Source organism: Rhipicephalus microplus, chromosome X (genome assembly GCF_043290135.1).
Source record: "Rhipicephalus microplus isolate Deutch F79 chromosome X, USDA_Rmic, whole genome shotgun sequence".
NCBI lineage: Eukaryota > Metazoa > Arthropoda > Arachnida > Ixodida > Ixodidae > Rhipicephalus > Rhipicephalus microplus.
Genome location: NC_134710.1, coordinates 32865985 through 32890175, shown reverse-complemented (window position 1 = coordinate 32890175; position 24191 = coordinate 32865985).

The window sequence follows — 24191 nt, the reverse complement described above, 5'->3', positions numbered from 1 at the left end:
ACTTAGGTGTAAATGGAAGTTGTACAAGTCGAAGGACAGGAGATGGATCCAGACGAGGGCTCAGGATGGTGCAAAATTAAAAGACACAGCAAAAAGCTTCAGCAAGGGCAGCAGCAGACGGCTACCCCATTAACCACGGAAATCCCAACGGCTGCTGGAACGGCGGCGATGGGAAATAGGAAGAGTGCCCGCCAAGTGCGACAAATAGTCATGGCCAGCCGTATGCCAGATCTACCGACGAACGACTATAAAGTCATCGTGCGCCATCAAGGCGGCGTTTAACGTCTCAGTCTACGGCCCTTCGTGGTAGTCTAGTGGCTAAGGTACTCGGCTGCTGACCCGCAGGTCGCGGGATCGAATCCCGGCTGTGTGGCTGCATTTTCGATGGAGGCGGAAATGTTTTAGGCCCGTGTGCTCAGATTTGGGTGCATGTTAAAGAACCCCAGGTAGTTAAAATTTCTGGAGCCCTCCGCTACTGCATCTCTCATAATCATATGATGGTTTTGAGACGTTAAATCTCACAAATCAATCAATCAATCAACGTCTCCGACTACAAGACGGACCGAATCGACTGCTGCCTGCGCGACGCGGCGGAGACAGGCCGCGAAGCAGTCGAAGAGAATAGCATCTACCTCAACTACAAGCAGAACATTGTGGTGCTCAGCACACCGTCGTAAGACCGAGCCAAGAGATACGGAGCCATCAGCAAACTATGCGTTGGAGAGCGAGAGTTCGAGGCGAGCGCCTACGGAGGCGCCCCTGAAAACACCTCTAAGGGGATTGTCACAGGCATTTACAATGACGAGACCACCTAGAATATCGTCAAGAGCTTCATCATGCAGCGCAATCACGGCGTGCTGCGCGCCAAACGCGTGTGAAACAGAGAAAACGCGATAGTCCTGTTCAAAGGTTTCTACGTGCCGAGATACGTGTACTACGGAACGATGCTCGTCAGATGCAGCCTATACGGAAAGCATATAGACGTTTGTTATGAGTGCGGCAGGCTAGGACACAGAGCCGACGTGTGCCCCAATCCAAGCAACCAGATGTGCCGGGAATGCGGATACAGCAACCCATCACAGGAACATAGATGCGATCACTGTGTTAACTATGTGGCAAGGATCACCTCACGGGAGACCACCAGTGCAAGGCTAAATACAAGATCTCTTATCTGGTTAAGCGGCAACAATGGGAACGAAGAACACGTGATGAAGACGCCGCCGCGTTCTAAGCCTATGGCAACCGCTACGAAAATAGCAGCGATAACGCAAGCTACTACCACGCCTGGCAAAACCGACACCTGAGCAGGGAAAGACGCTCCGCCAGCCGTGGGGCGAGCGGTGGTGCAGGAAAGACTCGCTCGAGATCTAGCTCACGCTCTCGTTCACGATCACTAGCTGGTTCCCGTACATCGAAGCCGAGAAGCAAGTCGAAAGCGCGGAGTGCAGCCAGCCCAGTATCGCCGGCTTCGTGGATTATGGCAACAGCAGCCAATATGGTACCGGAAGCCACTGGCAGCGGCAACAGCAGCAGCAACGCTACAATAGCGACGTACACGAGGTAAGCTACGTTGCTGCCTCCCCTGGCGACGGCGGCCCTGCCTTGCGTCTTGATGGTGTCGTGGTCAGTGGTGAGGTGGCCCCGGTCCCGGTCGCATGAGTGGTGGCGAGCTCGAACGAGCCATACAGCACCGCTTATAGGGCCTTTAAAATAAACAATAAATAATTAAGACGCGAAAATGCACTTCTTAGAGATTAAATATCCAAAATATAAGGTGGGGTGGCTCAGCAGCAAGAACACCAGGTGATATTAGAGCAATAACCTCTTCCGCCTCAGCCCGTGCCGGTTGAGGTAGACTCTGTTAACGAAAGCTCGGTGAAGACAGCGGACAATATCTTCCAAGATACCGGGACGATATCTTCCCGGTATCTTCAAAGAGAGCAGCGTTAGACCCCGAAAGACCCACGACTGAATCGTGTAGCACCTCCTACGAAAGGCTAAAAGAGCGCATAGATAATATTGAGACAAGCCTAGACAAGTGTTTCGTGAGCCAGACGGAACGAATGAGCAAAATGGTTACAGTGGTCAACCACTCGGTGGCTAAGCTCACGGAACAAATGACTCATGCGATTGTGACGCTTGTGGCGCGAATAGATGAAAACAAAGCTATGCCCCCACCTCTTGCATGCAGGCCGATGTGGTCGACTGGTAAACCATGCGTGAGACTACAACAGCAGCACCAGCAATTACCGCTCACACACAAAGAAATGCAGTACCAACAACCGAGTCCATTGGGCGACGGGCTGCATTAATATACACGTATCACGATGGCTGAGTGCGACAAACTACACACACACACTAGACAACATCCACAACAGTACACACTATGGCAGTGGAACTGCCGGGGTTACAGAAAAAAAAGGGGCAATCTCCAGCAGTTTGTTTATAACTGTGAGAGGAAGCCGGACGTATACTCCTGTTACATGAGACAAATTACCAGGTCAAACTAGCGGGCTACAAGGCCATAAATGCGGCAGCGTCTAGCGAAGAGCAGAGAAACAGAAGATGCCGTGTTGCGTCGACTGGTGTTGAGGCAACGCCGCAAGCCGCTGCGGTGCTCGTTCGTCACAACCTCACAGTGGCGAAGCGTGAGCTTCAAGGGGTAAAGATACCACACGTGTTCACAGAGATAATTCCGCGGAGGGTTCAAACTATTTGTATTGAACATATTCAGCAAGCCCTCGATGCAGCACAGATTTGGGGAGCTGTTCCGCAAGGTACGCGCAGTCGCCGGCGATCGGCCGCTACTCGTTGCGGGAGACTTCAATGTGCCTCACGGGGCCTGGGGATATCCACGAGAAACACCCAAGAGCAGGCTCCTATGTGAGGACTCGGCAGACCGGCGACTAGAGCTCATTGTGAAACCTGCCGATCCCACGTGCTGGGGCATCAGCGCATGCACTGACACGCTACCAGACATCGTATTCGTGGCGAACATAACGAACTCGCAGAGGAAAAACATGCAGGAGGATCTCGGAAGTGATCATTCCTTAATAGATATTAAAATAGACACGGGATTGCGTGCTAGTAGGTGTCACTTCGAGAGCGAAGGGAAGGCCAGAGGGTGCAGGCTCCGTCTCGTGGAATAGGATGCATTCCGTAAGACACGCAAAGAACGTGAGCTAGGCGACCAACCAATAACGAACATTGAAGAATAGACCGAGACGCTCAGGGCAGACATGGAGACAGCAGCGCACAATGTCCCTCCTGAGGCAAATCTTCACTTGATAGATAGCCGGCTCCTGCACACGTAAGAGGCCAAGAAGTGTTTGCTGAAGAGATGGAAACGTCAAAGGCATAATAGGACGTTACGCAGACACATAGCCAAACTGGACAGGGAGACAGAAGAACACGCTTTTCAGGTATGCCACTCACAATGGGAAGAGACGTACAATGGCCTCGAGAGACCATTGCGTGGTGCGAACGCTTGGCGCTTCCTATACCTTCTGGATCCTGAGGAGACCGAGAGTGCTCAAGGGCACAAGATTCGCAGGCTCGTACGTGACTTCAGGGGCACGCCAGATGAATTTCTTGAGACCGTTCACCAGTGCTATTTCAGAACAGGTAAAAGAACACAGCACGCAATGTACGATGGAGACAGCGAGAAGCTAGACGTGGAGTTCAGTGAAGCTGAAATTAGGGTAGTCTTAAGCAACCTCAACAGCAGATCTGCTCCCGGTCCTGATCGGGTGACCAACAAGACTCTACGCAACCTGGATGGTGAGTAAATTACACTACTGATGGAGTACCTTAACGACTGTTTGCGAGAGAGCTCCCTCCCCGATGCTTGGAAAAGGGCCCGCGTGGTCTTGATTCCCAAACCGGGCAAGCAGGTGATGATCGATAACCTAAGGCTGATCTCGCTAACGTCCTGCGCGGGCAAAGTCATGGAACACGCTGTCCTGACTCGCGTTACCGCAACACTAAACGTTGGCTGAACTGAGCATCTCAAGCTGATACTGCTCGGAGTTTTCCATTGAGGGGAAGGAATGAGCTCTGAGCGTCCATATTATTGGAGCAGACACACGTCCTGCCGATCTTTTTATATGCACTTTTGTAATAGTAATAATATGGACACTCTCATCGAGTTTTTGTCCTCGTAGTCACCGACATGTTCCGTATAAAGTACAGATCGACCACATTACCCCACGCGTCATAAGTTGCACCCGCTGGTAAAAGCACCCGAGCGGGGTCGATGAACGTGGCTGAATATGAGATCCAACGAGCCGGCTTATCTCCATCACTTGGAGGGTGCATGCGATACCATCGCCCTCTGTGTAAGGCCTGCCATGGAATGCTGTTTAAGCAGAGAGGAATCGCCCCGCCCGTCTTGAAGAAGCATGAAGGCACGCGAAGAGGTGTAAGAGGGGTCACGCTCGAGCAGCAACAATGAACTTTAATTCTAAGGGCGCGGTCACGATTGCTGGAGCTCACGCAACTCGGCAGGCATTAACGGGCGGCTCGTATATTCTACGTGCCGCGCTCTCACCGCGAAGAGACTGAGTGAAATCTGAGTCTCTCCCTGGAGCTCTCGCATTCTTTTACACCAGCGTTTTGGGGAATTTCGTGACACTGGATCTAAAATAGTTAGCTGAAAGTCTTACTTTGTCTAAATATTACGTTGGTTCACCCTTAAGGTGACACTGTGGTTTCTTTTTTAGGGGCGACGCTCCTCTTAGTCTAACCTTGTCATGCGTCACGCGTAACCGAGAGTAGAAGAGACGAGAAAAAAATGAAGGCAGTATCTTCGAAACAGTATAATAGATGGCGCTGTTTCATAGAAGTGCATGGGAGGGTACAGGAGCGCTGCGTAGAGGTCGGACGTGTTTTTGGAGAGCTCCGGAATGACAGCTACAGATAAGTGTTTTTGCATGTTTCCAGCTTGCCTCTGTATGTAGCGTTATGAGAACGTAAGGCGCTAGCGTAAAGCTTGATTAGGTCTAGTACGGTGTACGTTTTTTTAGTATTTTGTACTGTGTCTTTTTTTTTCTCCAGCCACCACGTGGCTGAGGCCTGCGCGTAGACCGACCACGTGCATGCGCAGGTGCTGTGAAGTGTAGCGTATTTATTTATTATTGTGGTTCTTTTTGGCTTAGACCAGTGTATTTTAGTACAGTTTTCTAACACGTGGGCATCGGTAAACTGAGCTAGCCATGGTCAAAAAGACCGTAAAGTGTTCAGAGTGCGGGGTAGGGTGGAAGGTGGAAATTAGTGCGGAGGAGAAAGCAGAAGATGACGCCAAGTGTAGACAGTGCGAGTTCGAGGAGAAAATGAAAAATATGATGGCGGTCCAGAGTGGGCTCATGGAGAAAATCGCAGAGCTGGAGAATGCATTGGCGAAGGAGCGAGAGAAAACGTCAGCCATGGAAGAAAGGCTCCGGGCAGCCGAGAAGGGCCTATCGAAGGTCGTGAAAGGGAACGAAGACGCAGGTGACGGCGGAAGCATTATGGCGACGACCCCCCGTGCGGGGGAGATGAAGGAAACAGGCATGACAAAGGCAGATACATTGGCCACAGGGCCCAGCTACCGGGAAGTAGTTTTGAGGGAGGGAGGGAGCAAACCAGCAGCCTTGACTCACGCTAGTCACCTAGTCAGCAGCCAGGTGCAGGTTTCAGAAGGAATGTCTGAACAGGTCATCATCGCCGGTGACTCAAATTTAGTCCGATGCGCAGCGGCAATCAAAGAAAGGGTGAAAGGCGACAAGAGAGTTGCGATAGGGACGTTCCCAGGACAAACGCTGGGGACAGTAATGAGTCAAGCGGGTGAACAACTCGCCGCTAAAGCTAACAATCGTAACCTCGTTGTAACTGCGGGAGGGTTAAATGACGTCCTGAAAAAAGAATCGTCAGGACTAGCGACGACCTTGGCGAAAGGGGTGGATGACATGCGCACCGTGTCCCCCCAGGTGCAAATTGTAGTATGCACAGTACCGGAAGTACCAGTACGCAACGTCAACCTGCAGAGAGCGGTTGTCGACGCAAACAAAGAGATATGGCGAATTAGTCGAGAGAAGGGTTTCGAGGTAGTGGATTTAAACAGGGAAGTGCACAGGTGGGGTGGATTCCAAAGAGACAAGATTCATTTCGATAAGAGGCTTGGACACGAGGTGGGCTGGCGACTGGCAGGACGCGCAGTAGCTTTTTTGGGGGGCTCACGGGCCCTTCGGAGTCCGGGGTAGCTCGTAACAGGGAAAACGGCCAGGAGGACGCTTTGACAGGTAGAATTGCGAAAAACCAGAAAAAAGGTAAAAGAAAAAGGAAAAAGGCGCGTGTTGCAATTAGTTACATAAACATGCAGGGTGGCAGAAAGAAGGCAAAATGGTTAGAGATTGAGGAGCAGTTAAACAAAGAACAGATAGGCGTGTATGCGGTTACAGAAACACACCTTAGAGACTTGGAAGAGCCACCACATATTAAAAATTATGTTTGGGAAGGGTGTAACAGGACCATATCGGAAAGGAAAGGTGGGGGAGTAGGAATGCTAATTCACCGCGGAGCCAAATGGGTTAGAGTGAAACAGACGTGTTCAGAGCACCTCTGGGTTCTGGGCACAGTAGGTGGAAAGGAAACGTGGCTAGGGGTAGCCTACTTGTGGACGGGGAATAACTGCAGAGAAAAGAATCAGGAGATAGTGGATTGCATGAGTGCGGATATTAAGGAATTTGGTAATGGGGCCGAAATCATCCTTCTAGGGGACATGAATGCCCACATACATGACCTTGACGGATATTCAGACACCAATGGGAAGTTATTACTAGAGCTTTGCGAGCAACATAGTCTGGAGATAGTTAACACGAGGCCTAAATGTGACGGCCAGATCACATGGGAAGTCGGAAACAAGCAATCAAGTATTGATTATTGTCTCATGACTGAAGGAATTTACCACAAACTGACAGAAATGAGGATAGACGAGGAAGGCATTAACAGCTTGGGTAGTGATCATAAACGAATAACATTACAAATGGGATACGAAACTGAAAATATGAGCATGGAATCAAAGTCTGGCAGCTCGTATTTAAATGACAAACAAATAATAAATATAGCCGCAAGAGTCGAGGAAGAAGTAGGCGAAATACCAGGCAAGGACTGGGAGTATAGTGAGCTGTTACATCTAATGACGAAGGAGATAGGGAAAGAGAAGAAAACTGTTTGCTGGAAAGGAAAAAGGAAGCCAAAAAGTTGGTGGAACAAGGAAATCCGGGAGGCGATCGAGAAGCGACGCGAAGCATCACGGGAGCATAGAAAGGCAAAAAAGGAGAAGCGGCCGCAGGACGAAGTCAAAAAAATATGGGAAATATAATTAGAGAAAAAATCCCTTGTACAGAAATTGGTAGAGGCAAAAATTAAAGGTGAAAGTGAACGCTGGATGACAGAGATACACGAAAAAAAGGAGGCCGCGCCTAGGATTTTTTGGAGCCACATAAAGGCGCTAGGTAGGAAGTCTGTCACAACGCAACAACATATTCTAGATGAAGGAGGAAATCAATTGGAAGGGTACGAAGCGCTAGGTTACATCCAAAAGGTAACAGCCGATTCGTTTCAAAAGAGCGTCCAGGGGATCTCCCCGGTGAGTAAAAGTGTGGCGGAGAAAGCAACAGAGGAAGAGCTAGTACTTGATAATTTCAACTGGAAAAAGGCCGAAGGAAAAATTCCAAAGCGCACTGCCGCGGGTTTAGATGGGATTCCCGTTAGCCTCATTAACGAACTAGGACATAACACTAAAGAAGCATTGTTAAAAGCAGTAGAAAAAAGCTTAAAGGACGGACAAATACCGGACAGTTGGCGACAAAGTAGAATGAACTTAATCTATAAAGCCAAGGGAGAAAAGGACAAGATTCGCTCGTATAGACCACTAACCATTACATCGGTACTATACAGGTTGGCGATGCAAGCAGTAAAAATGAAAATAGAAACATGGGCCGAACATAACGATATTTTGGGAGAACTTCAGAACGGATTTCGAGTCGACAGGCGGTTAGACGATAACCTGTTTGTTCTCACTCAGTGTATAGAAATATCTACAATAGAGAATAGGCCCTTGTACGTGGCTTTTCTAGACATCACTGGGGCATACGACAACGTTAATCAGGAAATTTTGTGGGATATATTGAAAGGAATGGGCATGGGCGACGACTGTATACAGCTTTTGAGGGAGATATACCGAGAAAACACAGTTTGCATAGAGTGGGAAGGAATGCGTAGCAAAGAGAACGTTGAGGTTAGCAGGGGTCTGAGACAGGGATGTCCTTTGTCCCCGCTGTTATTCATGCTGTACATGGTGAGTATGGAAAAAGCGCTAGAAGGTAGCAACATTGGTTTTAATCTGTCACACAAACAGGGCGGCATGATTATTGAACAGAAGCTTCCAGGTTTATTTTATGCGGACGATATCGTCTTATTTGCGGACAGTCGAGATGATATACAGCAGCTGGCGAATATATGCGGAAGGGAAGGTGAAGCTCTTGGACTAGGATTCAGTGTAACGAAGTGTGGATTGATGGTATTCAATGATCCCTGTGATCAGACGGTGTCCATACAAGGCCAAGAAATACCGAGGGTAAGTGAATACAAGTACCTTGGAGTATGGGTAAATGAGAGTGATAGATACATGGAGGTACAGGAAAAAGCCTCGGCAGCAAAAGGAAAGAGGAATGCGGCAATAATGAAGCACAGAGCGTTGTGGGGATACAATAGGTATGAGGTGCTTCGAGGTCTGTGGAAGGGTGTAATGGTTCCAGGGCTTACTTTTGGGAACTCAGTGGTGTGCATGAGGGCAGAGGTGCAATCGGGAATGGATGTAAATCAAAGGACTGTGGGACGCCTCGCGTTGGGTGCTCACGGGAAGACGACAAACGAGGCTGTAAAGGGCGATATGGGGTGGGCAGGTTTTGAGGCGAGGGAAGCGCAGAGCAAAATAAGGTTCGAAGAAAGGCTAAGAAATATGAAGGAGAGTAGATGGGCAGAGAAGGTGTTCCGTTATTTGTATAGGAAGAGCGTGGACACACAGTGGAGAAAAAGAACTAGAAGACTCACTAGTAAATATACGGCTGGTATTGTAAGCCATATGTCAACAAAGAGCGTTAAGGGAAAAGTCAGGGAGGCGGAGAGGATTTACTGGATGGCAGCTATGGAGAAAAAACCGGCTTTGAGTAACTACCGAAAGGGCAAAAATGAAATAAGGAGGAAGGCATTTTACGATAATTCAAGGGGAAGCGCTTTACTGTTTGAAGCGAGATCGGGTTGCCTTAGAACGCGTAGTTATAAAGCAAGATTCAGTAAAGAAGAAGAACAATGCACATGCTGCGGGAAAGATAAGGAAACGGCGGAGCATGTTCTGATTGAATGTGGAGATATCCACCCAGGTGTACGTTTGGGCCCGAGCCTACAGGAAGCCTTGGGTTTTAGGGACAACAATGGAAAGCTGAACACACCCGCGACTGAAATAAGTAAGAGACGGTTAGAGTATTGGTGGCAGAAAATTAGAGAGAAAGGACAAAAATAAATATTGGAAAAATAAAATATGGACAGTGTACCGTAAATGGCAGAGAACTTAAGCTGAAAATTTACCTTTTTTTCCATTAGGATAGAATTTATCAAAGTAGAGGCATTAGGCCAACATAAAAAAAGAAAAAAAAAGGGTTTTTTTTTGTCGAGCCTGGTGGCATACTTGTCACCACCCCGTTATAAAGGGGACGCTCATAGCATCCATCCATCCAGCATACAAACTGCCGTTGAGGGAGGACATTCTAGATGGCGCTGTACCGCTGCTCTTCGAGACGCGTAACAAGTCACCCCAGAAAAGAAGACACAAACCCAAAAGTTGGTGGGATGAGGAAGTTAAAGAGAGCCATCGCAAAACACCAGGAAGCCTCTAGGGAACACAGACATGCTAAGCAGCGGCGTGAACCGACAGATGATGTTGAAAGAAAATGGGAAACCTTTCTAAGCTGTATAAGGGCTGCATCCCTTCTGATCAATGAAAAGATTAGAAGAAAGGGAGCTCAGTGGCTGGCAGAAGTACATAAAAAAGATAGAAAGGCAGCTGCGAAATTTTGGAACCATCTAAACTCCCTAAGAAATGAGACAAGCCTAGAGCAGAGTTTTATAACTACAGCCCATGGTGCCAGGCTAGAAGGGGACGAAGCTATTGAATATATAAGAACAAGGGTGACAGAAAAATTTAAACAAAGAAGTACTTTATGCACCACAATAGACAAGGACGAATCAAGTGGTGCAATGGCTCCATTTTCACAACGAGAGTGGGAAAAAGCTGAGAAAAGGGTTCCTAGTAGTACATCAACAGGCCCAGATGACATTTCAAATAGGCTGATAAAGACATTAGGTCCGAAGTCTAAGCAGGCTTTGAGAGAGGCAGTGAGCAAAATAACAATCGATGGTGAAGTTCCCGATGGATGGAAACTTAGCAGGATGAGCATGATCTATAAAGGAAAGGGGGACAAAGCTGACATAAACAACTACCGTCCTATAACAGTGACATCAGTGGTCTACAGGCTGGCGATGCAGATTATAAAGGAAAGACTGCAGGCATGGATAGAAGATGAGGGGGTGCTGGGAGAACTGCAGAATGGGTTTCGAAAACACAGGAGGTTGGAAGACAATCTGTTCTCACTGACGCAGTGCATCGAAATAGCAGAAAAGGAACACAGGCCCCTGTGGCTAGCATTCTTGGATATCAAGGGAGCGTACGATAGCGTGGTTCAAGAGGAATTGTGGGGAATACTGGACACACTAGGCGTGGAACATGTAGTCACTAATCTTTTAAAGGGTATCTATAAAGGTAACAAGGTAGTTATAAAGTGGGAAAAACAGGTATCCAAGCCTGCAGAGGTAAAACGGGGGCTTAGGCAGGGGTGCCTCCTGTCACCATTATTATTCATGATGTACCTACAAGGATTAGAGGCAAGATTACAGGGAAGTGGGCTGGGCTTCAACCTCTCTTTAGTCAAACAAGGAAAACTTATTGATCAGGCACTACCAGCATTAATGTACGCAGATGATATAGTGCTAATGGCCAACAACAAGGAAGATTTGCAGAGATTGATGGACATCTGCGGTAATGAGGGAGATAGGTTAGATTTTAGATTCAGTAAGGAAAAATCAGCAGTCATGATTTTCAATGACAACGAAGATAGTGAGCTTAGGATACAGGAGGTCACGCTAGAGATAACAGATAAATACAAATATCTGGGCGTATGGATAAGCAAGGGATCGAGTACCTGAGGGAACACTAAATATACGTGACGACTAAAGGTAACAGGAATGCAGCAGTGATGAAAAATAGGGCACTGTGGAATTACAATAGGTATGATGTTGTGAGAGGAATATGGAAAGGGGTCATGGTTCCTCGGCTGACGTTCGGCAATGCGGTCTTGTGCATGAGATCTGAAGTTCAAGCAAGATTAGAAATTAAGCAACGTGGAATAGGTAGGCTTGCTTTAGGAGCTCACGGGAATACACCAAATCAGGCAGTACAAGGTGATATGGGATGGACATCATTTGAGGGCAGGGAAGCTAGCAGCAAGATAAAATTTGAGAAGCGATTGAGAGAAATGAAGAAGGAGCGTTGGGCTAGGAAGGTTTTCAGCTACTTGTACATGAAGAATGTCGATACAAAATGGAGGAAGCGAACCAGGAAGTTGACTGGTAAATACTTAGAAAACAGCAGGTGGCCAAACCAAAAAGAACTATCGGTTAAAAAGAAAGTGAAGGAAACGGAGACTGACATGTGAAAAATAGACATGATTAAGAAGTCCGCACTAGAGATCTATCGAACTTTTAAGCAGGATATTGCCAAAGAAAGGATTTATGATAATACTCGGGGTAGTTCTCTACTGTTCAAGGCAAGGACGGGAGTACTGCGAACCAAGACATATCGGGCCAAGTACGAAGGGGTAGACGCAGTATGCAGTGCATGTGGAGAGGAAGAAGAAACTGCCGAACACTTCATAATGTTCTGTAAAGGGCTTCACCCTATAGTTCAGGATGATGGCGCAGAGTTTTTCAAAGCACTGGGGTTTAGGGATCGGGCGGGCAAAAAAAGACTTTAAGCAAGTAGACTTAACTAGAAGGAGGTTATCTGATTGGTGGCTAAAGTCAAGGCACGAGTCAAAATTAAACTCTTCACTGCAAAGTACGAATCTTCAAACTCACTTTTTAAGGAAAAAAATAAATATAGTTTTGGGTTCATTAAGTATTACGGCTTGGTGGCGCTAGCCACCGCCCGATCTAAAGGGTACAGCCATATCCATCCATCCATCCATCCATCCATCCATCCATCCATCCATCCATCCGATTGACTGCTACGCCGGCTGTACCTAGGTACGCGGAGAACGATTGCCTCTCTCAGTCTCTCGGATAGTCGCCTTACGTGGCGGATCGTTGGTAGGGCATGGACGAAGCAAAGCGGCGGGCGCGTTCAAGACGCTTGCGCTCGGCTTCCTTGGCTCGCGTCATGTCGGTGTTACCCGCGTGCCGTCTGCATTCTCGAACGCGATCGGACGCCTGGATGCATGCACGGACGAACGGACACACGCACGGATGAACGGATGCACGCTTCGCCCCACTCACCATTATTCACTCTGTGGATATGCTGAGATTTTTTTTGTGTGTGTCAGTGCCATGACACTTGGCTCGTTGCCACTGCGTGGTGCCGCGAACTACGTTGCTTATCGCGTATTTCTGATCGCTCAAATTTTGATGCCACTGTAGTGCCATTACCAAAGCTTTACTTGCAATGTGTCTCGTAACCAAGTCTGATGAATGCAAGAATGGTGTCGCTTTGCGTATGCGGCTTTCACACACCGTCTATTTGAAGGACGTCGGAGATGCAAATTTGAATTATGTCGAATAACTTTGGCATGCGCAAATCAGATTCAAACAGCTATAGCACCACCGGTACTGATACTAGATCTAACAGATCAGCGAAGCGGCTAAGAAAGATCTAGCGAAGTTAAAACAGAACAATCATTCACCTAACGGTACTTATCTTAGCATACGTCTTATTTTTTGTGTTATTCAGTGAGTTTTCAAAAATGTGGTTTCATTATTAGCACAAGTTGCACAGTGCAAGCTGTATTTCTCTTTCATCCCGTATACTACCTACGTCTCTGTATTGTTTCTTCGCTTTTTGAGTCTGCTTACTGCAATATGTCTTTAAAGTTCGGAGAAGGTACATGCTCCCTGCTTTATTCTTACTTCTAGGTGTCTGCGTCATTTCTCCTACTGTTCCCGTGCTTAGTTTTGATTTTAATTCAGTTCATGTCGAGGGTAATGTTCAGAACAAAAAAAACAATAATCCACGTATGCCTGGAGTGCCATAGCAAACACTGTGCTTAGTTAGTAGAATATTGAAATTCGGTTTGTAATAAAATAGCGTAAATTATTAGGAGCTATTTTTAAAAAGTAAGCAAAGTTATTGGAGCAAAATTGTACCGAATGCTCCTTTTTCCTCATGAGCGTCTCAACGAGTCATTCTACGCTATTTTTCATAGGCACTGAACTCTCTGTGGTTTTACCCTAAATTCTTAATTTGCATAGCTATTAGAGGTTGCCCGCCGTGGTGGTCTATGTAGTAGTCATGGCCCGTGACTGCGGACGCAATAGAAGCAAAATGTGGAGGGCCTGTCTGCTTACAATTAAGTTTTAAAAGCGCGGGTGGTCAAAATTTCTGGAGCCCTTCCCTATAAAGTGCCTCTGAGAATCGTATAGTGATTTTGGGACCTAAAGCGCAAAAGTTATTACCTCTTGGGGGTACATGCCGCCTATATAGTGTTTCAATACGTATACTCACCATGTTTGATGTGGAACCGATTTTCAGTATTCCTTATACACATTTGTTTTCTTTTTGGGTGCTTCCCTATATGGTTTTTATGTTGCTAATCCCAAGGTAATCGAATCTATAGGTAGCACAATAGTGGGAATGAGAGTGGTGTCCAGCAGCACTTTGTGCAACCATACGATACGTCTAAGACGTTACTGGGTTGCACATGTTCTCTCGTAGAAGAATATTTTTTTTAAAAGATTGCACATGGCTGAGTATGCCCCTAGTATACAAGTAGCTTGCGAGCTTATGAGGCGGCACTTCTACAAGAACAGTGTTTGTTGCGTCCAGGTATCAATTTTTCTTCTTGGCAGCTTACATCTTCTCCAGTCACTTTGGGCATCAAAATGATGGGGAAAAATCTTCGATACACTACCTTGAAGCCAAATTTCTAAAAATTCAACAAATGTGCAATTACCGAGACTGTTCACATTTGTTTTGACGGATAGCTTTACAATGAACGAAACCTCGGCCATGCCTTTTCATATACCCACATACAAAATATGAAAAGATTTCCGACTTACTCGAAAGGCTTCGTCTACAGCAGATGAGCTTGTTGCAAAATTACAAGCTTCAAAATTTTATGTTTCAACCACCAAAGCCAAACTGGGTACTATATTCTGACCCCGAAGGAGTTTTGCAAATTATTAAGGATTTTTATTTTCATATAGATGATAGCATCATATAATAAATATTAAAAACAATTACTATCCGTTATTGGGACGGCCAATAATCTGTTTTCAGTGGCTTCCAAGTCACGTAGGAGTGACAGGAAACGAAATCACTGACAAATTAGCCACTGAAGCACCCAAAAAAGTTCACTTGACAACAGCGCCCGTATATTTTTTCAGAAAGCAACAACGTTCTTACTGAACTGTGCCACAAATTATGCAAGGACGCTTGGTTTGACGAAAATACAGTCTTCAATTTTATATCTAATAGATTTGTCTCTTCGTTTCATATCCTACTGCCCCGTCTATGATTAGGTGTTTCATACACACATCACTTTTTATGTCGCATAAAAAGGAGAACGTCCCCGCACTGCGACCACTGCGATCATGTCGATGCGTCAGAAGATCACATCGTTATACAGTGTCTGCAATATGATTATTAACGCGATGAACTGAGTGATCGCTTAAACCCACTCGACAAACGACCATTTACGATTGGAAAAAATACTTGGACCGTGGCCCATTTCGATAATCAAAGGCGCGCAGTGAGCGCCCTGCACTTAATGGACACAATATTAATTAAGTACGTTCAGTTCATATTATACCTTGCCACTATTTGCGCTAACTTTATCCACAATGCAATCCCGATATAGTATTTCGACTATGTCCATACATACTGTGCTCTTTCATGCATTATAAGCTCTATAGTGTATATAGTATGTACATACTGCCTTTAATTAGTTTTGCTTCTTTTGTATTAAATTTTTGTTTGTTTATTCCTCTTGTACATTATTGTCATGATGTTGAAAAAGCTGGTTCCAACGTAGCCTACCTTCCCATATTCTGCCAAACATAAATAAAAAATTAAGTATAATACAAACTTCACTGTAGTGTTATGTCCTCTACGCAAATAAGATGTGCCGCGAATAATAGGAAGCTTTAGTATCGCGCCAAACGCTTGGGTTAGCTTAAGATGTGTCTTGTTTACAAACACTAACGATGTTTGTTTGTTCAATTACTTGATGTTCAATCATTTTCGTTTGTTTGCTACTGCATAACGGCGTGTTTATACCACTTCTTTTTCGCTGTATTCGTCCTTTCATGTAGTGTTATTGCGTTGCTGCAGCTGACGGGGTTGAAACGCACGAGTGCTTTCGTTACCGAAGCAGACACCAATTTTTGTTGGCCGTCAGTGTCATGCTCAAAAAAATCAAATTGGAGTACTGGTGTAAACAAACATTGTAAGTAAGAAGTGGAACTACGTGAATTTAACCGAGAAATGCACTCGTGAGCACGTGATCAACAGAACGCTATGAAGTTGTCATCCTACGAAAGCAGCATGTTCGATTCAGCCAGTGCTTTTGTCAGTTGAGGCAATATAGGAAACTGAGATCTAACTAGGCGCAATGTTTCCTTTTATTAATAATATAATACTTTGAAGGGAGGAACCCAAAGCCACAATGTGATTTTGAGGGATGTCATAGTGAATTTCTTCGAAATTTTTAAACACCTGTGTTTTTAGAGGTTCTCCTAAATCTAAGTATACATGCCTCAAGCATTTTCACCTCTATTGATTATGTGGCCACCATGGCAAGGTAATTTTTCTTTTGGGGGGGGGGGGGGAGGTTACAAAACGTCAGCAACAGCATATACAATGAACCACAGTTGTCACCGTTCTTGAGTCTTGCGTGCCGCACTTTTGGAATCAAAATGTTTGTAATGCAACCATCGTCATGGCGTGAATTTCATTCTGACCGACAAAAAAGGACCATTTTCTTATTGATGGAATTCTTCTCAATATAACAGATGGATGTTGGGCTAAAAGATGTGGAATATTGTGTCAATAACGCATGTTTCGAATCAGTTTTTTCTAATGTGGCATGATTCTCCTTGTTGTCTATTATAGTTACCGTAGTCGAAGTTTGAAAGGTTTGTTCTCCCTCCCTCCCGGAGGTTTTCGCATCTTGCATATACAACGCGCCCCAGCTATATTTAGTCAGGGTTGAAAAATATGCCAACGCACTCTATGACGACCCAAACAAATGCAGGTTCCTCTTAATGGCCTGGAGTGCATCACACTATATTTTTTGTCTTTAATTGCATATTTAGGCATGCATAAAACTACATTTGAAGCAACGAAGCTAGCCTAAATCTTACAATGGTGATGTGGTAGAATATTTTATAAAATTTGCGGTGACATAGTTTTTGACTTTATATCTGCTAATTATTAGTGTCGAGACAGCAAAATAGTGTATAAAAAGTATTAGAGTATACAAAAAATATTACTGTATACAGAAAAAATACCACGTGGTATGCCCGCTTGCGTACCGTATCGCTTACGCTCCTCATCACAACGCCCACAGCATTTGGCTGGATGTGCTGCCTCGACAGGGCTGTGTGTGACGCACATTTTCCTGGTCGCATTCACTTTAACATTATCGTGAACCATTGCGTAGGAAACATATAGGTTGAACGGAGAACCTTATAGGGTGCGCTGCAATCTAGGTTCGCATAGGTGCGCAAAGTCCTCGGATGTTTTAGTCATGCATAGGTGCGCAAGCGGACAGGTCGCGTGTTTTTTTTTTTTTTTTGCAGGTTCCTGTAAAAACATAAAAACAACAATACTTGATACATAAAAAGTTTGACATTATCTAATCGAATGTTCTGCAAACAGATGTACAACTTTTCATCTGAATGTTTCACCCAGCTTCGTTGCTTCAAAAGCTATTTAAGTAAACATGCCTAATTAGAAACTGAAAAAAAACAACTCAAATTGTGTGACGTACCCTAGAGATTTGTGAATAACCTGCGTTTGGTCGCATTGTTTTAGAGAACATTCGCATATTCTTTAAACTCCGGCTAGAGATAGATGGAGCACCCTGTATACAAGCACACCTAGAAACACACATGCAATACACACACGATAAAAAAAAGACTGAGCACTCCCCGCCCACTACCTTCACCACTACTGCAAAAAGTTCGGCAGCGCCACTGCCAGTCATTTTCTTAAAGCAGTTAGGAGTAATGAAAAGCCTTCGCAAAATTATACGCATCACCTAGCCCAGCTCTTTCAAGGTCCCGTTGTGAGATACAAAAAAAAAAATATCCCGTGAACGCGTGAGCCTAGTGCCCACGCCGTTTTTGCGGAGTTCGCAGGAGAAAAAAAAGCCCCCACCTTCCCGAAGGGAATCGTGAGGACATGCGAACGCATTGCGTAGCGTCCATAACTGCGTTTCGCACGTGAGAACCCAGCGTTTGAAGAATAATGTTTTCTCTTTATTTTTCTTACACCTCGCAGTCAATACTGTCGTTCGTCGCACGTGGCGTTTTTCTGTCGCGAGAAATGCGGTATGCGTCTCGAACTCTAGTAGCTAGCGAGCACGGTTAAAAACAGTGTGAAGTGAACAAAGCAAATTCTTGGCTCGGCGTTGACGTTTCACAGGAATCACAGTGGCGTCTCGAGCGCACCTTTCCGGGTGTTCTTGAGAAGCGCCCAGCCAGCGAATGATCGATAGTGAAGCGCAAGTGCACAGGAAAGGGGGGCGCAGTATGGAGAGAGTGAATGTTGAGATGAGGAGCGGCGAAGCAATGCACCTACTCTCTCCTACGCTATATCGCAGCACATGCTCCGGTTGCTAGGGGCGAGGATAAGCGCGCACCCACAGCTGTTGTTATGGGAGAGAGAGTGAGAGTGGAGAGTGAAGGCGTGGCCGCGAACCCCGCGGACAACGCCGGATGCCTGACATAGCCCGACTACGAAATGCATTCACATTAAAAAAAACAGCGCTGCTACACGGGAGCAGCAGTTGGGGTCGGGAAAAACAGAAAGTGAGCCACGACGTTAGAGGCAGCTCAAAGGTCCGGTGGTCGTAGCTCCATCATCAGGAAGAGCGGCTATGGATGAAGTTTCGCAGTGCGAGATCGAAGCCCTGTTGCGACAACTGCGACTCTGGGTAAACGATGGAACATTTGTATTCGCGGTAGAGCGTAGAATGATGAAGAGACCACATGCAAGACAAATATATATAGTGTGGCACTGTGTGATGGTCCCTGCCATAAATAATGGCATATTAGGTTTCTATGACACAGCACAGGTGCAACGCCAAGCATTCTATTCCACGTTTGATTACCCTTATCATTTGGACGTCTTTAAAAATTCCTGTTATTCGGACTGAAATGCACATCATGAAAACTCAGTTGTGAGCCCAATAAGGCTTTTATGTTGATGTAAAGAAGGCCTAAAACATGAATCGAGGTATAAAGTTCTGCCATTTCATGATTTTTGTTTACTTTCCACTGTACAAGTTGCTTTCTGGGGCACTTTTAGAGTACGGCGAATACCTTAATCCCGTTAAAGTCTCTATGATCTAAAATAAAGAACTTCTTGTATTTTCTCCCTTTTTCTTTTCCTTCTTTCTGTCCTTCTTTCTTTCCTTCTTTCTGCTTTTCTATTTTCTTCCTTTCTTTTTGTAGCTTGTGCTATCATCTCTTGTTTGTTTTATTCTGCACGATTGCATTTTAAACCATTTTTTTTAAGTATTCCTAATTGGGGCTGCCCCTTACACGTTTCACATGTCTTTCGAATTAGCATGGTGAAATTCCCGACTTTTTATTATAGTACTTAGTAAGCAGACACCTGGATGATTTTATCCACTTTCACAACGTACGTTATTCCACTGAAACTAGAATAATTGCAGCCTATTATATGGCCCTGTATATTCAGAGCAATTGTAAAGTGCGTCACCTCAATAGACATATGTTTCAAAAGTTTTCAGTTCAAGAAATAGAAAGTCGTAGTCGGAGTATTGTCTTGGTTACTCTGATAACCTTTTGTGAAACCCACGACGTAAGAAATTAGGCAAAAGCAACGAAAATAAAAAAATAAGAACCACAGCCATTGTTCGACATAAATTAAGAAAATTTCAAGGTATGCTTTGCAGCAACTGGAACTACATCTAACAAAAGCTAGGTTATATCTAGCTCTTTGTACTTTGACACCGAAACAATCACCATGTCTGTTGGATCGGTAATCACACTCAAAACATTGTGACATCAGCTGGGATAGCAAACACTGGAGGGCCTTTAGGCATCACCTTTAGGAGTTCAACACGATAGCGAAATTTTTTTTGTTAGTTATATTTAGCAAAATATGCTCAGTCCATAGTGCGTACTTGTTGTTGTTGTTGTTGTTGTTCTGCTATTGTTAGTGGCGCATACCTACTGTGGGAGATTGGCCAAGAATCGAGTAGTTTTAAAATTTACTGTTCAGATTTGGAATGATGGAGGTATAACAGAAAGACTACCGATAGCCTAGGAAAGTGTGGTGCTTAATGTAATGCATACAAATATTTACATAAACGAATTATTTTTATAATAGAGCAATAATCTGATTTTATACGTATATAATTATGTGGACATGTTAGGATAATGAAACTGGTTAATTAGTCAACCTATTAGTTTCATCAATATAGTCCCGGACAGCCGCACATACTGTCGCATTAGAGAAACCAGAAATGGAAGCTCCAAAAGACAAAATGACAGGCAGAGATAAATCCATACTAATACCACGTAAAGGTATTTTTAATAGGGTTTTTCGGAATGTGTTAAACCGCCCGCAGGACAAAAAAAATGGTCTAATGTTTCCAGTTCATCACAGAATGCACACAGGGGCGAAGGTGCCTGAGCAGACCGGTGTTTATAGAAATTTGGATTTGGTACCCGGCAACGCAGCCTTGTGATAGCTACTTCTTGTTTTCGAGTGCGGCAAAAGTCTCTTCGCCAGGGATATAATAAATGGCAATATTCTGTAGAGTTTGTTAGTGCTGAACCTTTAAAGACTTGCAGAAGCGTACGTCTGCGGAATCGAGCAGCAGTCGCATAAGCAGATGATGGACAGAGCGGTAAAATTGGTTCGCTGATTGACTACTTAGCTAAGGAATCGGCTATTTCATTTAGAAACAAACCTTTATGTCGAGGCTCCCAAACTAATTGTACTTTTCTCAAATGCGCAGGCACTAGTGTACGGAACGCCTTTGTTACGTGATTATTAGTACCAAAAGAAAGTACTTCAAACACTTAATCAATGAAATCTTTTCGAACTTGCTATGCACCCACTACGTGGCATTGAGAGTGCAGTAACGTGGGTGCCTTTTGTAGTGGGCGCCCAGCTTCAAAACTAAACCATGAAGTCATTAGGATAATCGCATGTTGTCACGCCTAATGGCAATCTAAGCTTTTACCACGCATTAATACTGCATTACTTCGTGTTGTATTGTGAAGCATGTATACAGGGCGCGTGTCTTTGTAAAGCATGAAAGTTACTCTCACTGGAATTTCTAGCAGAGGTGGTTATTTAAACTGCATTCGCATGTGGAGTGTGGCTACGTGTTAGAACACTCGCTTGCCACGCATACTACCAGGGTTCAATTCCTACTGAGACGTGGATTTTTATTATTATTATTATTATTCGCAGCTTTCTGAACTTTTCAGTCACGCATCACATGATGTTTTCGGTCACAAGCAACGGCGCCGACGCCGGAATAACTGCGAAACAAACTCTTTCACGCTGTCGCGTTTAAACCGAAACAAAGTGTGCTTATAGCGTGAGCCCGGCCTGCCGCTCGCCTTCAAAGATTCGTTTGTTTGTTTCATGTTGCTCCACTTCATTCCGCCACAGAAGCGGATTTTGTTACATAGGCAAGGAATGTTATGTACGTGTTAGAACACTCGCTTGCCACGCATACTACCGGGGTTCAATTCCTACTGAGACGCGGATTTTTTTATTATTAATATTATTCGCAGCTTTCTGAACTTTACAGTCCCGCATCACATGATGTTTTCGGTCACAAGCAACGGCGCCGACGCCGGAATAACTGCGAAACAAACTCTTTCACGCTGTCGCGTTTAAACCGAAACAAAGTGTGCTTATAGCGTGAGCCCGGCCTGCCGCTCGCCTTCAAAGATTCGTTTGTTTGTTTCATGTTGCTCCACTTCATTCCGCCACAGAAGCGGATTTTGTTACATAGGCAAGGAATGTTATGTACGTGTTAGAACACTCGCTTGCCACGCATACTACCGGGGTTCAATTCCTACTGAGACGCGGATTTTTTTATTATTAATATTATTCGCAGCTTTCTGAACTTTTCAGTCACGCATCACATGATGTTTTCGGTCACAAGCAACGGCGCCGACGCCGGAATAACTGCGAAACAAACTCTTTCACGCTGTCGCGTTTAAACCGAAACAAAGTGTGCTTATAGCGTGAGCCCGGCCTGCCGCTCGCCTTCAAAGATTCGTTTGTTTGTTTCATGTTGCTCCGCTTCATTCCGCCACAGAAGCGGATTTTGTTACATAGGCAAGGAATGTTATGTACGTGTTAGAACACTCGCTTGCCACGCATACTACCGGGGTTCAATTCCTACTGAGACGCGGATTTTTTTATTATTAATATTATTCGCAGCTTTCTGAACTTTTCAGTCACGCATCACATGATGTTTTCGGTCACAAGCAACGGCGCCGACGCCGGAATAACTGCGAAACAAACTCTTTCACGCTGTCGCGTTTAAACCGAAACAAAGTGTGCTTATAGCGTGAGCCCGGCCTGCCGCTCGCCTTCAAAGATTCGTTTGTTTGTTTCATGTTGCTCCGCTTCATTCCGCCACAGAAGCGGATTTTGTTACATAGGCAAGGAATATTATGTACGTGTTAGAACACTCGCTTGCCACGCATACTACCGGGGTTCAATTCCTACTGAGACGCGGATTTTTTTATTATTAATATTATTCGCAGCTTTCTGAACTTTTCAGTCACGCATCACATGATGTTTTCGGTCACAAGCAACGGCGCCGACGCCGGAATAACTGCGAAACAAACTCTTTCACGCTGTCGCGTTTAAACCGAAACAAAGTGTGCTTGTAGCGTGAGCCCGGCCTGCCACTCGCCTTCAAAGATTCGTTTGTTTGTTTCATGTTGCTCCACTTCATTCCGCCACAGAAGCGGATTTTGTTATATAGGCAAGGAATGTTATGTACGTGTTAGAACACTCGCTTGCCACGCATACTACCGGGGTTCAATTCCTACTGAGACGCGGATTTTTTTATTATTAATATTATTCGCAGCTTTCTGAACTTTTCAGTCACGCATCACATGATGTTTTCGGTCACAAGCAACGGCGCCGACGCCGGAATAACTGCGAAACAAACTCTTTCACGCTGTCGCGTTTAAACCGAAACAAAGTGTGCTTGTAGCGTGAGCCCGGCCTGCCACTCGCCTTCAAAGATTCGTTTGTTTGTTTCATGTTGCTCCACTTCATTCCGCCACAGAAGCGGATTTTGTTATATAGGCAAGGAATGTTATGTACGTGTTAGAACACTCGCTTGCCACGCATACTACCGGGGTTCAATTCCTACTGAGACGCGGATTTTTTTATTATTAATATTATTCGCAGCTTTCTGAACTTTTCAGTCACGCATCACATGATGTTTTCGGTCACAAGCAACGGCGCCGACGCCGGAATAACTGCGAAACAAACTCTTTCACGCTGTCGCGTTTAAACCGAAACAAAGTGTGCTTATAGCGTGAGCCCGGCCTGCCACTCGCCTTCAAAGATTCGTTTGTTTGTTTCATGTTGCTCCACTTCATTCCGCCACAGAAGCGGATTTTGTTATATAGGCAAGGAATGTTATGTACGTGTTAGAACACTCGCTTGCCACGCATACTACCGGGGTTCAATTCCTACTGAGACGCGGATTTTTTTATTATTATTATTATTCGCAGCTTTCTGAACTTTACAGTCCCGCATCACATGATGTTTTCGGTCACAAGCAACGGCGCCGACGCCGGAATAACTGCGAAACAAACTCTTTCACGCTGTCGCGTTTAAACCGAAAGAAAGTGTGCTTATAGCGTGAGCCCGGCCTGCCACTCGCCTTCAAAGATTCGTTTGTTTGTTTCATGTTGCTCCACATCATTCCGCCACAGAAGCGGATTTTGTTATATAGGCAAGGAATGTTATGTACGTGTTAGAACACTCGCTTGCCACGCATACTACCGGGGTTCAATTCCTACTGAGACGCGGATTTTTTTATTATTAATATTATTCGCAGCTTTCTGAACTTTTCAGTCACGCATCACATGATGTTTTCGGTCACAAGCAACGGCGCCGACGCCGGAATAACTGCGAAACAAACTCTTTCACGCTGTCGCGTTTAAACCGAAACAAAGTGTGCTTATAGCGTGAGCCCGGCCTGCCGCTCGTCTGCAAAGATTCGTTTGTTTGTTTCATGTTGCTGCACTTCATTCCGCCACAGAAGCGGATTTTATTACATTGACAAGGCACGTTATGCTTTCACCTGCTCGTTTATACAGGGTGTTTCAAGAAATGTGACCAATATTCTTTAAAAGTCAGTTAAAGGCGCTAATTGCTCGTTGTCTTCAGAGTTGCTGTTTCTGTAGCGCCAGGCATTTTAAGAGGGTTGACGAGATCATTTTGAACTCTAATTAAGTAAGTGAAATAATTAACTTTTTACCTAGTTGAGTAAGGCAGTTAAGTCAAAGTGAGCATTCGAGTACATCATGCGAAGAACGAATTGCTGCTTTCAGATTTGGGAAAGTGGCCTCTA